The following is a 12,843-nucleotide window of genomic DNA, read 5'->3' as shown; positions in this document are numbered from 1 at the left end:
ATATGGTTACCATATATTTTTTCCCATTGCGTAGGTTCTTTTTTCACTTTTGTGACAAACTCCTTTCAGGTGCTAAAGGCTTTAATTTTGAGGAAGTCCCATTTATCTATTTGTTCTTTTGCTGCTTCTACTTTGGGTGTGAATTTCATGAAGCCATTTCCTATTACAAGGTGCTGTAGATGCTTTCTTCATTGTTTTCCAAGGTCTTTATGGTATTGGCTCTTATATTTAGGTCTTTGATCCACATTGAGTTGATTTTTGTATAAGGTTTGAGATGGTAAGCCTCTTTCATTCTTTGCCTATGGATATCCAATTCTTCAGGCACCATTTGTTGAAGAGGTCATTCTCTCCCAGTTGAGTGGGCTTGATGACCTTCTCAAATATCAGATAACTGTATTTATGAGGATCTTTATCTGAAATCTCAATTCAGTTCCATTGGTCAGTGTGTCCATACTTGTGCCAAAACCCTGCTGTTTTCACTACTGAGGCTTTGTAGTAAGTTTTGAATCAGGTAGTGTGATTCCTCCAATTTCAGTTTTTTTTTTCATTGTGTATTTGGCTATTTGGGGTCTCTTTCCTTTCCAAATAAATTTCGTATTTACCTTTTCTAGTTCATTAAAAAATGGTGTGTTGATTTTTATTGGTACTGCATTGAATCTGTAGATTGGTTTTTGTAGGATAGATATCTTAATGATATTTAGTCTTCCTGTCCATGAACAGGGAATATTCTCCCATTTATTTAAGTCTTCTTTGATTTCCTGGAACATTGTTGTGTAGTTTTCTGTGTATAAGTCTTTTACATCTTTAGTTAAATTTATTCCTAGGTATTTGATTTTTTAATTTGCTATTGTAAATAGTATTTGTTTCTTGATTTCCTCCTCAGATTGCTCTTTACTATTGTACAGAAATGCTACTGATTTTTTTGCACATTAATTTTAGAGCCTGTGAATTTATTGAACTCATGTATATGTTCTAGAAGCTTTGTTTTAGACTTCTCAGGGCTTTCCATGTATAAGATCATGTCATCTGCAAATAGTGAAATTTTGACTTCTTCCTTCCCAATTTGGATCCCTTTTATATCTCGTTCTTGCCTCAGTGCTTGAGCAAGTACTTCTAACACAGTGTTAAATAGAAGGGGCAATAGTGGGTGATTTCGCCATTGTAAATGATGTTGGCTGTGGGTTTCTCATATATACCCTTCATCATGTTCAGAAATTTTCCTTCTATTCCTATATTTTGCAGTGTTTTTATCCGGAGAGGGTGCTATATTTTGTCAAGTGCTTTTTCTGCATCTACAGATATGATTGTGTGATTTTTTCCTTCAATTTGTTTGTGGTGTATTACATTGATTGGTTTTCTTATGTTGAACCATTCTTGCATTCCAGGGATGAAACCCCCTTGGTCATGGTGCATAATTTGTTTGATACATTGTTGAATATGATTAGCAAGTATTTTGTTGATTTTAGCACCTAGATTCATTAGACAGATTTTGGACTGTAATTTTCCTTTACTGTGGTGCATTTGTTTGGCTTGGGTATTAGGGTAATGATGCATCATAGAATCTGTTTGGCAATATTCCTCATATTTTGATCTTTTGAAAGAGTTTAATCAAGATTTGTGTTAGTTATTTCTAGAATGTTTGGTAGAATTCACCTTTCAAGCCATCTGGTTCAGGGCTCTTCTTCATTGTGAGGTTTTTAATGACTGATTCTATCCCTTTACTTTTGGTTGGTTTGTTGATATCATCAATTTCTTCTCTCATCAATGTAGGCTGCTTATGTGTTTCTAGGAATTTGTTCATTTCCTCTAAATTGTCCTCCTTGTTGTCACATAGTTTTTTAATATTTCCTCTTATGATAGAATTTTTTTGTGGGGTCAGTGGTGATATATCCTTTCTCCTTTCTGATTTTTTATTTGCATCTTCTCTCTTTTTTCTTTGTTATTCAAGTTAATGGTTTGTTAATTTTATTGATCTTCTCAAAGAACCAGCACTTTGTTTTGCTTTCTTTTACTAGCGCTTTCTTATTTTATATTTCATTTAGTTCTACTTTCATGTTTTTTTTTCTTCCTCATTTGGTGTTAGTTTTTTTTTTTTTTACTAAGTCTCCAAGTTTGCAATTAGGTCTTTGATTTTAGCTCTTTCTTCTGTTCTGACTTATGAATTATGGCTATGGATTTCCCTCTCAGTACAGCTTTTGCTGCATCCTATAAGTTTTGATATGTTGTGTTTTCATTTCCATTAGTTTTTAGGTATTGATTTCTGTTGAGATTTCCTCCTTGACCCACTGTTTTTCTAAGAATGTCTTGTTTAGCTTCCATATTTGGTGCCAAATCTGGGTCTCTGGCACTTGCAGCTTTCCAGCTTCATTCCACTCTGGTCAGGGAAATTATTTTGTGCAATTTTGTGGCCTGTCATGTGGTCTATCTTGGTGAATGATCCATGTGCACTTGATAAGAATATATATCCTGCTCTATTTAGGTGTAATGTTCTGTATATTGTCTATTAGGTTCAGGTCCTCTAATATATTGTTCAAAGTCTTTGTTTTTTTATTGATTCTCTGTTGAGATGTTCTGTCCAATGGTGACAGTGGTGTATTAAATTCCTCCACTGTAATTGTTGAGGCATCTATTCCTTCACTTTGTTTTTCCAGTATTTGTTTTACACATTTGGAGGAACACTTGTTAGGGACATAAATGTTTATGATTGTTCTTTCTTCATGAAATATTATCTATTTCACTTATATGTAGTGTCCATCTTTGTCTCTCACAATAGTTTGCATTTAAAGTCAATTTTGTCCGATATTAATATAGCTACACCTGCCCTTTTTTGCTTATTGTTTGCCTGTAAGATTGTTCACTTTCAACCTCCTCAAATCCCTGTGTCTAAGATGTGTTTCTTGTAGACAATATATAGATGGTTCATATTTCCTTATCCATTTTTCCAATCTGTGTCTCTTAAGAGGTGAATTTAATCCATTGACATTCAGTATTATTACTTTCAAGGAATTACTTCTATTAGCCATATTTTCTTTGGATTTGTGTTTGTCATTTTTTTTTCTCTTTTTGTCTTTTTGTTGTTCTTATACTGTCCTCCAACTTTGTCTATCCTGTTTTGTCTTTCTTCCTGCAGAACTCCCTTTAGTATTTCTTGAAAGGCAGGCTTCTTGTTGGCATACTCTCTTACTTTCTGTTTATCTGGGAATACTTTGACCTCTCCATCATTTTTGAATGCTAGTTTTGCTGTATAGTGTATTCTTGGTTGGAAATTTTTTTCTTTAATTACCTATGTCATGCCACAGTCTTCTTGCTTCCATGTTTTCTTATGAGAAATTAACACCTAATCTTATGGAGCCTCCCTTGTTTTTGATGATTATCTTTTCTCTTGCTGCTCTCAGTATTTTCTCTTTGTTTTGAGAATTGGATAATTTGAGAAGTATATGTCTTGGGGTAGGCCTGTAGGGATTTATGCTGTTTTGGGTGCATTGTGCTTCCTGGACATGTATATCCATCTCCCTCAATAGGTTTTGGAAGTTTTCAGCCATTATTTCCCCCAACACCCCTTCTGTCCCTTTCCCTTCTCTTCTCCTTTCTGGGACCTAATAGAAAAAAAAGAAAGAAGAAGACAAAAAGAGGGGGAAAAAAAAGAAAAAATCCAAAAAAAAAAACCATGCAAGCAAAAATATAATGCATATGTTTGTGGTTTCTGTGTTGTCATTCAGGTCCCTAACGTCCCTGCTGGATTTTTTCTATCTTTTTATCAATCAATTCTAATATCTGTGTGATTTCTGATGTATTTTCCTCCACATCACTAATTCTGTCTTCTGCCTCTTCAATTCTGCTGTTTTTTGCTGAGATTGTATTTTTGAGTTCTTGCAATGTGCTGTTCATCATCATATACATTATCTTTTTGCATATATTTACAATTTCTTCTGTATGTTTTCAAGTGTTTTCCTAGTATCTTTAATCTCTGCCTTCACTTCCTTAAACTGGTCTATGATATTTGTTTTGAGAGCTTTGATTAGTTCTTCAATGTTCTGCTCCTCTTCCTGGCTTTAATTTGCTCATTGGATTGGCCCTGGCTTTCCTGATTTTTGGTACGGTCTGTAATTTTTTGTTGCTGCTTTTATCATTATTATATGTTGACGGATTTATTCAGTTACTTAGCTTCTCTGTCTAGTCTTGGGGTTTATTTAGGTGTTTTTGCATGCATGTTAAGTCTTCACTTAGACATTTTGTTCTTTTGGTATTTCCTTGATTTTTAAGTTCTCTTGAAGGAAAATATTCAGGCCAGGGAAAGCAAAAGGTGTAAGAAAAAAATAAATAATGGTAGTATTGAGAGTAAATGTTAGCAGAAGAACCATTTGAGATCTAGCAGAATGGATATTACACTCTTGTAAGCTGTGTAGAGTTATAACAGTGAAAAAGTGGAGTACCTACAATGAGATGGTAAACTGATTATGGGCAAGAATGTAGTATGAATTAAAAGGCCAGTGTGGTCAGGAGAGAGGGAAAGAGAAAGAAAGGACAATGACATAAAGAGTGAATAAAAGATAGAAAACAAAATAGAGGTGTTATAAATAAAAAGCCAGAAAAATTGGGGGCTAAACAAAGAGAGGTGGAATGTAAAAAAAAAAAAATAGATGATGGAGGATAAAAAGATGTAAAGGAAAGGGGATAGCATTGGCAGCCAAATTCAGTACACACAGAAAAGAGGAAAGTGAGGATGAGGAAGCACAGCAAATAAGCAAAACTGCCTGCAGCACCTAATAGAAAAAAGAAAGAAGTAGACAAAAAAAGAGAAGAAAAAAAAATAAACAAAAAAAGCATGCAAGCCAAAAAAAGGGGGGGGGGCGGGGCATGGGGGGATAAAGAGGAAGGGAAAACAAGAAAAAAATTATAAAGAAGACCAGGCAAGTCCTCAAGAATGGAATCCTCTTTGCAATTGAATAAACTGCTTAGGAGTCTGACCTTCCCCTCTTTCCCTTCCTCAATTCCCTCTCTCCCAGGGCAGCAGGAAGTCTGTGTGAGAGCTCCCCTCAGAGATTCAAATGAGAACTTGTTGAACCAACTCACCACAGAAAATAATGACTCTTAGTTTCTTGATAGAGAGCACGCACACCTTGCCAGGAACCCTAAACCTGCTATTGAAAGCCTACAAAGCATGCCCCATTGTCCCTCTCCCTTAGGTGTACTACAGGGGGCTAGTTAATTTTCTGTCTCCACCTTCTCCCAGAACAAGTTTCCCTATCCAAGCATGTTTGGGTAAATTGGACTCTCTCAGCAGATTCACCTCTCCTGTCTTCCTAGTCTCTCTGCAAACCAGCTGGTATGCTCCTTCAAGGTCAAAAAAGGTGGGGACCAGAAAATTTAATCTGAACTCCTTGGGGCCCTCTGCACCTCCCACCAAATCCCTCCCTCTCCTGGAGTTTATCCAAGACAGGAGGGCTAGGAGAATGCTGGAGTTTGGGGAATGCTGGGTTCAGGGAACGTGGGCCTGAGAGAACGAAAGCTTGGGGCATGCAGGTTTAGGAATATGGGTTACTGGGAATGTGGCATTCCGGGAATGTGAGGTTCAGGGAACACCAGTTCAGGGATTACACATTTGGGGAACACAGGGCTCGGGAGCACCTCCTTGGATTTTGCCTTCCCACAGCTTCGAAACCCGTGGTTTTACCTTGAGCAAGCCCTATCTTTGTTGCACTCTCTCCAAATGGATGTCCAGACACCTCCTGCTTTGGAGGTTCCCCAAACTGCCAAGTCAGGCAGGATTCTGTCCCCACTCAGCCAGTTTTTTTTGCAGGAGAGATGACGAGGGTGCACTCACTTTGATGCAGTCTTGCCTGCTTCATTTCTTTAGCAAATGGATGTCCAGCTACATCCTTGGCCCTGTTTCCATAGGGCCTTTTTTCCATATCTTGATAGGCTGAAAATTTTCTAAATCATCAAGTTCTGGTTCATTTTTGCTTAATAGCTAATTTCTCAATTTATCTATTTCCTCTCACATTTTCTATAAGCAGCAGGGAGAGCCAGGCTGAATATTCCACACTTTGATTGGAAATCTCCTCAGCTAAATATTAATCTCCTCAGTTGAAATCTCCTAAGCTAAAAATATGCTTACAAGTTCTACTTTCCATCAAAAATGAGACCATAATTCAGCCAAGTTCTCTGCCATTTTATAAAAAGACCATCTTTCTTCCAGTGTTCAATTGCATGTTCCTCAGTTCCATTGGAGACCTCACCAGAAACACCACTAATGTTCATATTTCTAGTAGTATTTTCTTCATGATGATATATGTATTCTCCAAGATTAGAGAAGCTTTATTTACATCGCTCTTCTTTTTCTGAGTCTTCACCAGAATCACTTTTAATACTTACCATCTATTAACAGCCTCTGCAAATCATTCTAGTTTTTTTCAAGCATGTGTCTCAAAATTCTTCCAGCCTCTACCCATTAACCAAGTCCAAGGTCACTTCCACATTTTTAGATATTTCCTGTTGCTAGCAACTGACCCAGACTCCTATTTCATAGAAGTGTGAGCAAAAGTTATATATATTACTTCAGTGCCAATGTAGTTAAGAAGCAAGCATGTCTTTTCTACCCTATATTTTTCTTTTTCGTGGTGACCTCTGAAGCCATGTATTGAAAATATCTTGTAAGTTGCAAGGACCCTGGGCCCTTGAATTGCTGAAGAGAATGTATCTCACTGAAAACTACATTAGACAGTTCTAGAGACTGCTATTGCCTACCTAGCACCTATTCTCCCCTTCATCCTTACAAACAGAACTTATATACAGTTGGGGTGGCAATGTGCCAAGATAAAATGTTATATACCCCAGTCTCTTTTACAGATAGGAGTGCTATAAGCAGACATGTAAACAGAAGTAGTCAGGATTTTTTTCTAAGGAAATTGTTGTGCCCTTCATCACTTCATCTTATTTTCCTACATGAAGGCAGATGTAATTGCTGTAGTTTCAGCAACCATCATGAGCCTTGAGGACAAGGGTCACACACCCGAGGAATTACAAATACAATAAAAGAGACTGGTTCTTTGTTGACATTGAGAACTGCCATACCAGCTCTACCTTCAGAATTTTATTACAGGGAAAAAAATAAACTTTTATAAGCCAATATTTTTAGATTTCTAGCACCAAGAGAAGAATATGATTTTTAATTCAGATATTCCAAATGTCATACTACTTTTGCTTTCAGGAATCGCTAGCCATTATTACTTGCTGGTGCTTCCTGACACTACATCTCTACCTATCTGTATGACCTTCTGGGGCTTGCTGATTGGATCTCTATTATTTCCTCATGAATCTGTCTTGTCTCTTGATCTTGATCATTTCAAGTTTTGTCTGTCTCCAATAGAAACCTGTCATATCTGATCTAAGTTAGAGTATTTGACAATTACTTCAAAGAGGACTTTAAAATGTACCCATACTAATATAAATGCAGTAAATTTATTCTGTGTGTATGTTATTCTATGTCCACTTTTCTCAATACCAAATTTAGATAGTCTTGCCATCTCCATTTTCAGGTGAAAATGAAAGAACTACTAATATATCGATTATATGAAAGATAGCACCCTATGAAACTGTAGTTCAGGAAGAGAGGAGATTAGATAGTGTGGCCTATGATTTATAGGTGTGAAGACACCACTTATCATCTAGGAAGATCTGGTTATACCTGTTGGTTTTGCACATGCTGTGTAGTATATTGTTTTCCATGGGGGGGGGGGGCGTAAATCTCACATCCTTATGAACGTTGTTGATTTCCTTTGTGTAACTGGGAAAGTAGAACAATAAAAGATGCTCACAAGACAATTCATTGGCCAGTAACACTTATTCTCAATCTGGGAAGTTCAGAGTGAAAATATGAACTTGTGATGCCCATTACGTTACAGCATTGGCTGTTTGAAAAACGTTCCCTTTTGAGTGCAGTGATGATGGGTGAAGAGACAAAAACAAAAGGCAAAAGTGATATCTGTGGATGGTTCTATGGATTCATATTTGCCCATTCTTACCTTGGAAAAACCATCTGAAGGTGGGTATCTTTGTCTATTTATTAATTCAAATAATAAAAAAGGTAGTAATACCTACTAAAATGTCAGATCAAGAACATTGAAAACATTTTTCTAAGGTAAGTATATTTTCTCCAGAGTACTAATGTTCCTGTGCCTGCAATTTCTTGCAGTTTTGGTATAAATTTGTAAACTGTAGTGCTTAAGTTTGAGTAGATTAAAAGTAATTAGTCTGTGCAATAGATTCCATAATAAAGTTTAATTATTATTTAAATATTTTCACTTGTCTGTTTTTTTCTTTGTCAGTAGTCTTTTACACTAACATGACTCTTAGTTCCTCAAAATTCTGAAGTTATTCAAACTCTAATTGAAAATAAAAGTTTATTTAGAGATAATTTATAATCATCTTTGCTTATATGAGAAAGTAAAGTCAAAGATAAATGAAAAATAAGAACGCTTTCCCTGCTCTCAAACTATTTTAATCATTACCTTGGCCCTTATTAATCATATTATTTTGTGTTTTAAAAAATTGCTGGTAATTGGGTGTATAACACAGGGAACCCAGTGGTGGAAGATGGACTGTGGTTAAAAGAACAAATATGTGAACGTTCTCTCATGAACTACAACAAATGTATAATACTAATAAAGGGTGTTAATAATTGGGTGGGTTGGGAGGAAAATATACCAAATGTAAGAATGGACTATAGTTAGTAGTAATATTTTGGTAATGTTATTTCATAGTTTGTAACAAATATTTCACAACAAAGCCAGGTGTTGGTTGGGGTGGTGTATGGGAGCCCTGTATGATGCATCCTTGTTTTGTAAGTTCACAGCTTTTACTATATATTTATTATTTATGTATATTCATGTATGAAAAATATACTTCAATAAAATTTTCTTTTAAAAATTGCCAATAAATAGACAAACTGACCATTTTATTCTTAACCAGTATACCATTTACTAATCATTTCTTTGAAATTTGGGTGCAAATACACCCTTAGTGTATTTGGGTGTCCTAAATCCCCTACATCTCTTTTGCATTATTTTGATCAATAAGCAGGAGGTAGTAGTGAGTAGAGAGAGAAAGGGAATGATTGATGTGTTATACTATGGGTCCCAACATCAAAGTCAGGCCCATATTCATTCCTACTGAGACAGTACCTAGTTTAGTGGTAGATAAAAAGGAAAGCATGGTAAAGGTATAGCCTAGATACCAGAACTAGGAAGTCAGCCAGAAGACTAGAAGTTCAAACAGGTTGAAGTTTAGTAAAAATGGGGCCAAAGGAAAGACATGAATTCTTGGAGATTGTTTTAGTTTGTCAAATAGCTGCCAATGCAAAGTACAAAAAATGGGTTGGCTTTTAAAAAGGAGATGTATTTGGGGTAAGAGCTTACAGTTCAAAGGCTGTGAAAAGTTCAAGTTAGGCACCATAAGAGCCACTTTCTCACCCAAGTCAGCTACCCCATGTTGGAGCAAGATGGCAGGCTATCCTTGCCTAGGTCTCTGCCTTTTGCTCCAGGCTGTATCATCACCTGGAGCTCAGCTGTGGGCAACCAGGCATAGGGCTTGTCTCTCCTGGGCCTCTTCTGTCAGGCTCAGCTTCTCCACTTTCTTCCCACGATCAGCTGCAGTCTATCAGGCATATGGCTCATCTCTCCCTGGGCCACAGCAATTTGAGCCTCTCCTTTCTTTCATATAACAGCATCAGATATGGTGGAGTTCCCTTTTCCTGTGTATCTCCATTTATATCAGACCCAGCAAGAGGGCAGAGACTCAACCTGAGGCACACCTCACTGAAGAAGTCCAATTTAAAAGGGTTTCACAACCACAGGAATGGATTTAGTTCACAAACACAATCTTTCCCTTTTTGGGATTCATAAAATAGTTTCAGACTGCCACAGAGGTAGATGTAGGTGAAGTAACAGGTCAAAACCTCAAATTGCTCTGAATGGACATAAAGATGGCACTGAAGCAAATCTGTAGATATTTATAGTCAGCTTTAAGGTTGACATCATCCCTGCCTACAGTAGAAAGTTTAGGGTTTAAAGCACTGGCACCTTTGGATTTAGACAAAGTCTCCTTTTAAGTTCTGGGGAATTTCATCTGGTAGTATCATAACCTGTATGGCTTTCACAACTAAGCTTGTTGAAACTTTTCTGTGGGTCATTGGGAAAAGAGAGAGGTGAATGGATGGGTCCAGGACCAGGGGGAATAACCAAATTTTGGTACTGACTCCTACAGAAAATAGCTACTGATACAAATCTCAGTATCCAAAGAATTAGACGTAATTCAGACTTGTTCTACATGTTAACAGCTAATGAGTCACCACAATCCATTTCTGGGAATTTACCGTATAGAAATAATCAAGGATGTACCTCAAAAGATAACTATAAACATGTTCTTTTTAGTATTTTATTCATGATCATGAAAAAAGCTAAATGCCCAATAAGGGGACAGTTATATTGGTATGGCCCCTGCATCTGTATAAGGGAATATATATGCAAACCTGAAAATACTGTTTTAGAAGGTTATTTAACAAAGACAAATAAACTTTAAAAGCAGATTACATAAAAGTATAATATACGAAAAATAGCAATACCCTCCACTCTCTGTCCCCATGATCCTGTATTAATCCCTCTAATGGTACTTCTATTTCACATTATGTATTTATTTATTTGTCTATATCCCCCTTCCCTCATTAGAAAGTGGACAGGGACTTTGTTTTGCTCATTGTCCTAACGCCCACTCCTAGCACAATGCATGGTACACAGTGGTGCTTAATAAATATTTGTTGAATGAATGGCTGATTAATTACAGTAGGTGTTGGAGACCAGCAAAATGTATAGAAGCTCAGAAGAGTGTCTCAAATACTGTCTGGAGGGTGATTAGGGAAGGCTTCCTGGAGGAGGTGATGCTTGACTCTATATTAAAGCATGGGCAAGAAAAAGACTTTTGGAGGTGTTCTATTATACACACACACACACACACATATACTGATTGTTATATATATTTATTTTATTTATTTTCCAGAATCCAACTTTCGACATGGATTCCTGTGGCTGTGATCCATTCATCTAGTTGTACTTCCTCAGAGTTGTCTGAATGGATCCTGAAATGGATTGCCTGGCTCTGCTGGAGAGTTATTTTCCCATTTTGTCCTTAACTAACTTCTCTTTCTCGACTGGCTCCTGATGCGGAAGTTGTCACTTGGCTTTTTTCTCAGCCCATCAATGTTTTGATGTTTCCCTCTTTCAGTTTCCTTATTCTCCAAAAATCTTACAACTAATATGACATTATATAGGGAGCTCATAATCTTTTGATATCATATTTTGAAATATTCCATTATGACAATTGGATAAAAATGGAATTATTTTCTAGCAAAGGTACTTGCCTTTTCTATATCAGGCTTCATAATACCTGCACAATAATAATATCTACAACAATGATAGCAGCATCAGCCCTTATATTTGCATAAGCCTTCTACATATTTTTAAGACCCTACTGTATGCTATCTCATTTGAACCTCACAAAAACCCCATGAAGTAGTCAAGGCAAGGATAATTATCACCCTTTTACTGATGAGGAAAATAGATAAGAATATGGACTGTGACTTTCCCAATATCACATAACATCTCAAACCTTGGTCATATGACTTTTAGAAGAAAAAACTATTCATGCAAATTAGGATCTCACAGTTTTATCGAGTGATTCATGAATCAGGCAGCATTCCATACAGAAAGTAGAAGGGAGCTCCGCTGAGTAAGTAAAAGAGAGTTTATGTAGGGCAAAGGCAGAAACAAGGGAAGAAATTTTCTGATTGATTAAAGTTTTTTTTCATTTTTACATGGGGGATATCTACAAAATGGGGAGCAGTTAGCAGACACACGTTGATTAGTATGGCATACTTGTCCATTCTAATATGTATTCTCCTGGACTGAAACTGATTTATCACCAGGTATTGCTTACCTGCAGTACTGTAGGACACATTGCATTGTTCTATTTTCTCTGAAAGCCCTTGCAGGTCAACTGTTTTTGTCTTCTGGAAAACCCTTTCTTGGAAAAGGGTCCCCATCCCAGCAATGCCCAATGCAGGTGGCCATTTTACTTTACTTAACATGACTTAAAGTCTTGAGACATACTAGAAATTAGGTAAAAATAATTCTCATGTGGCAACTTACTTCTAAAGGAGAAAACTGCACATACTGTGTTAATACTCTATAAATGGGGGGATAGCTCAGGGAACTTGTGCCAAAATATAAAAGGCGATTTTTTGTTACCATTGCATGATATGATAAAGTCACATACGTTTAATTTAGTTTGAAATTATATAAATAAAAATGGATCAAGTTCACATAATTTCAAGTAAAGTTGAATTGGGAAGAGTGTTGAAATAAACTAAATCTACCCAATTAAAGAATTATCTTTAAATATAACAAAATAGTTGAGTGCCACTAAAAATAATGGAATATAAGAGAAACACATTTAGAAATGAAAATAAAATTCCATTTTAAAGCAGTCCTTGGCTATCATATTAGGCAACAAAGAAAACAAAATGAAACATTTGTTTATCAGGGTAAGATAAAATAAGATCTATAGTGATAAAGTGGATTTCTTCATGGATTAAAATATAAACATTCAATCTTCAGGTTGAAATAGTAAACCTTAAAAATTAAAGTGCCCATAAATTAATCAATATATGGCCCTGTCTTCAATATAGAGTGAAATTTATAATTGCTGTATCATATTGAACACTTTATAATTCAATATAAAAGTCACAAAATGAAATACTGGAATGTGAGCTAAATGCATTTACATTCAAGT

At 36.2% G+C, this 12,843-nt stretch overlaps 1 long non-coding RNA gene across 2 annotated transcripts in view; it reads left to right on the top strand.

Annotated features, from left to right (window-relative positions):
* The window catches only part of LOC131277202 (uncharacterized), an 80,163-nt gene extending 68,892 nt beyond the window's left edge, over positions 1–11,271 (top strand). Inside the window, exon 3 of one of the 2 annotated variants that reach the window (XR_009184369.1) lies at positions 11,053–11,271. This is a non-coding gene — a long non-coding RNA (uncharacterized lncRNA). Of the gene's footprint in view, positions 1–7,904; positions 7,991–11,052 lie in introns of those variants that run through there. The other variant, XR_009184370.1, reaches the window with a different exon arrangement.
* Positions 11,272–12,843: the final 1,572 nt, after the last annotated feature.

The sequence above is a fragment of the Dasypus novemcinctus genome, chromosome X (genome assembly GCF_030445035.2).
Source record: "Dasypus novemcinctus isolate mDasNov1 chromosome X, mDasNov1.1.hap2, whole genome shotgun sequence".
NCBI lineage: Eukaryota > Metazoa > Chordata > Mammalia > Cingulata > Dasypodidae > Dasypus > Dasypus novemcinctus.
Note: the sequence above shows the minus strand (reverse complement) of the source record. Positions and strands in the feature narration are given on the sequence as shown.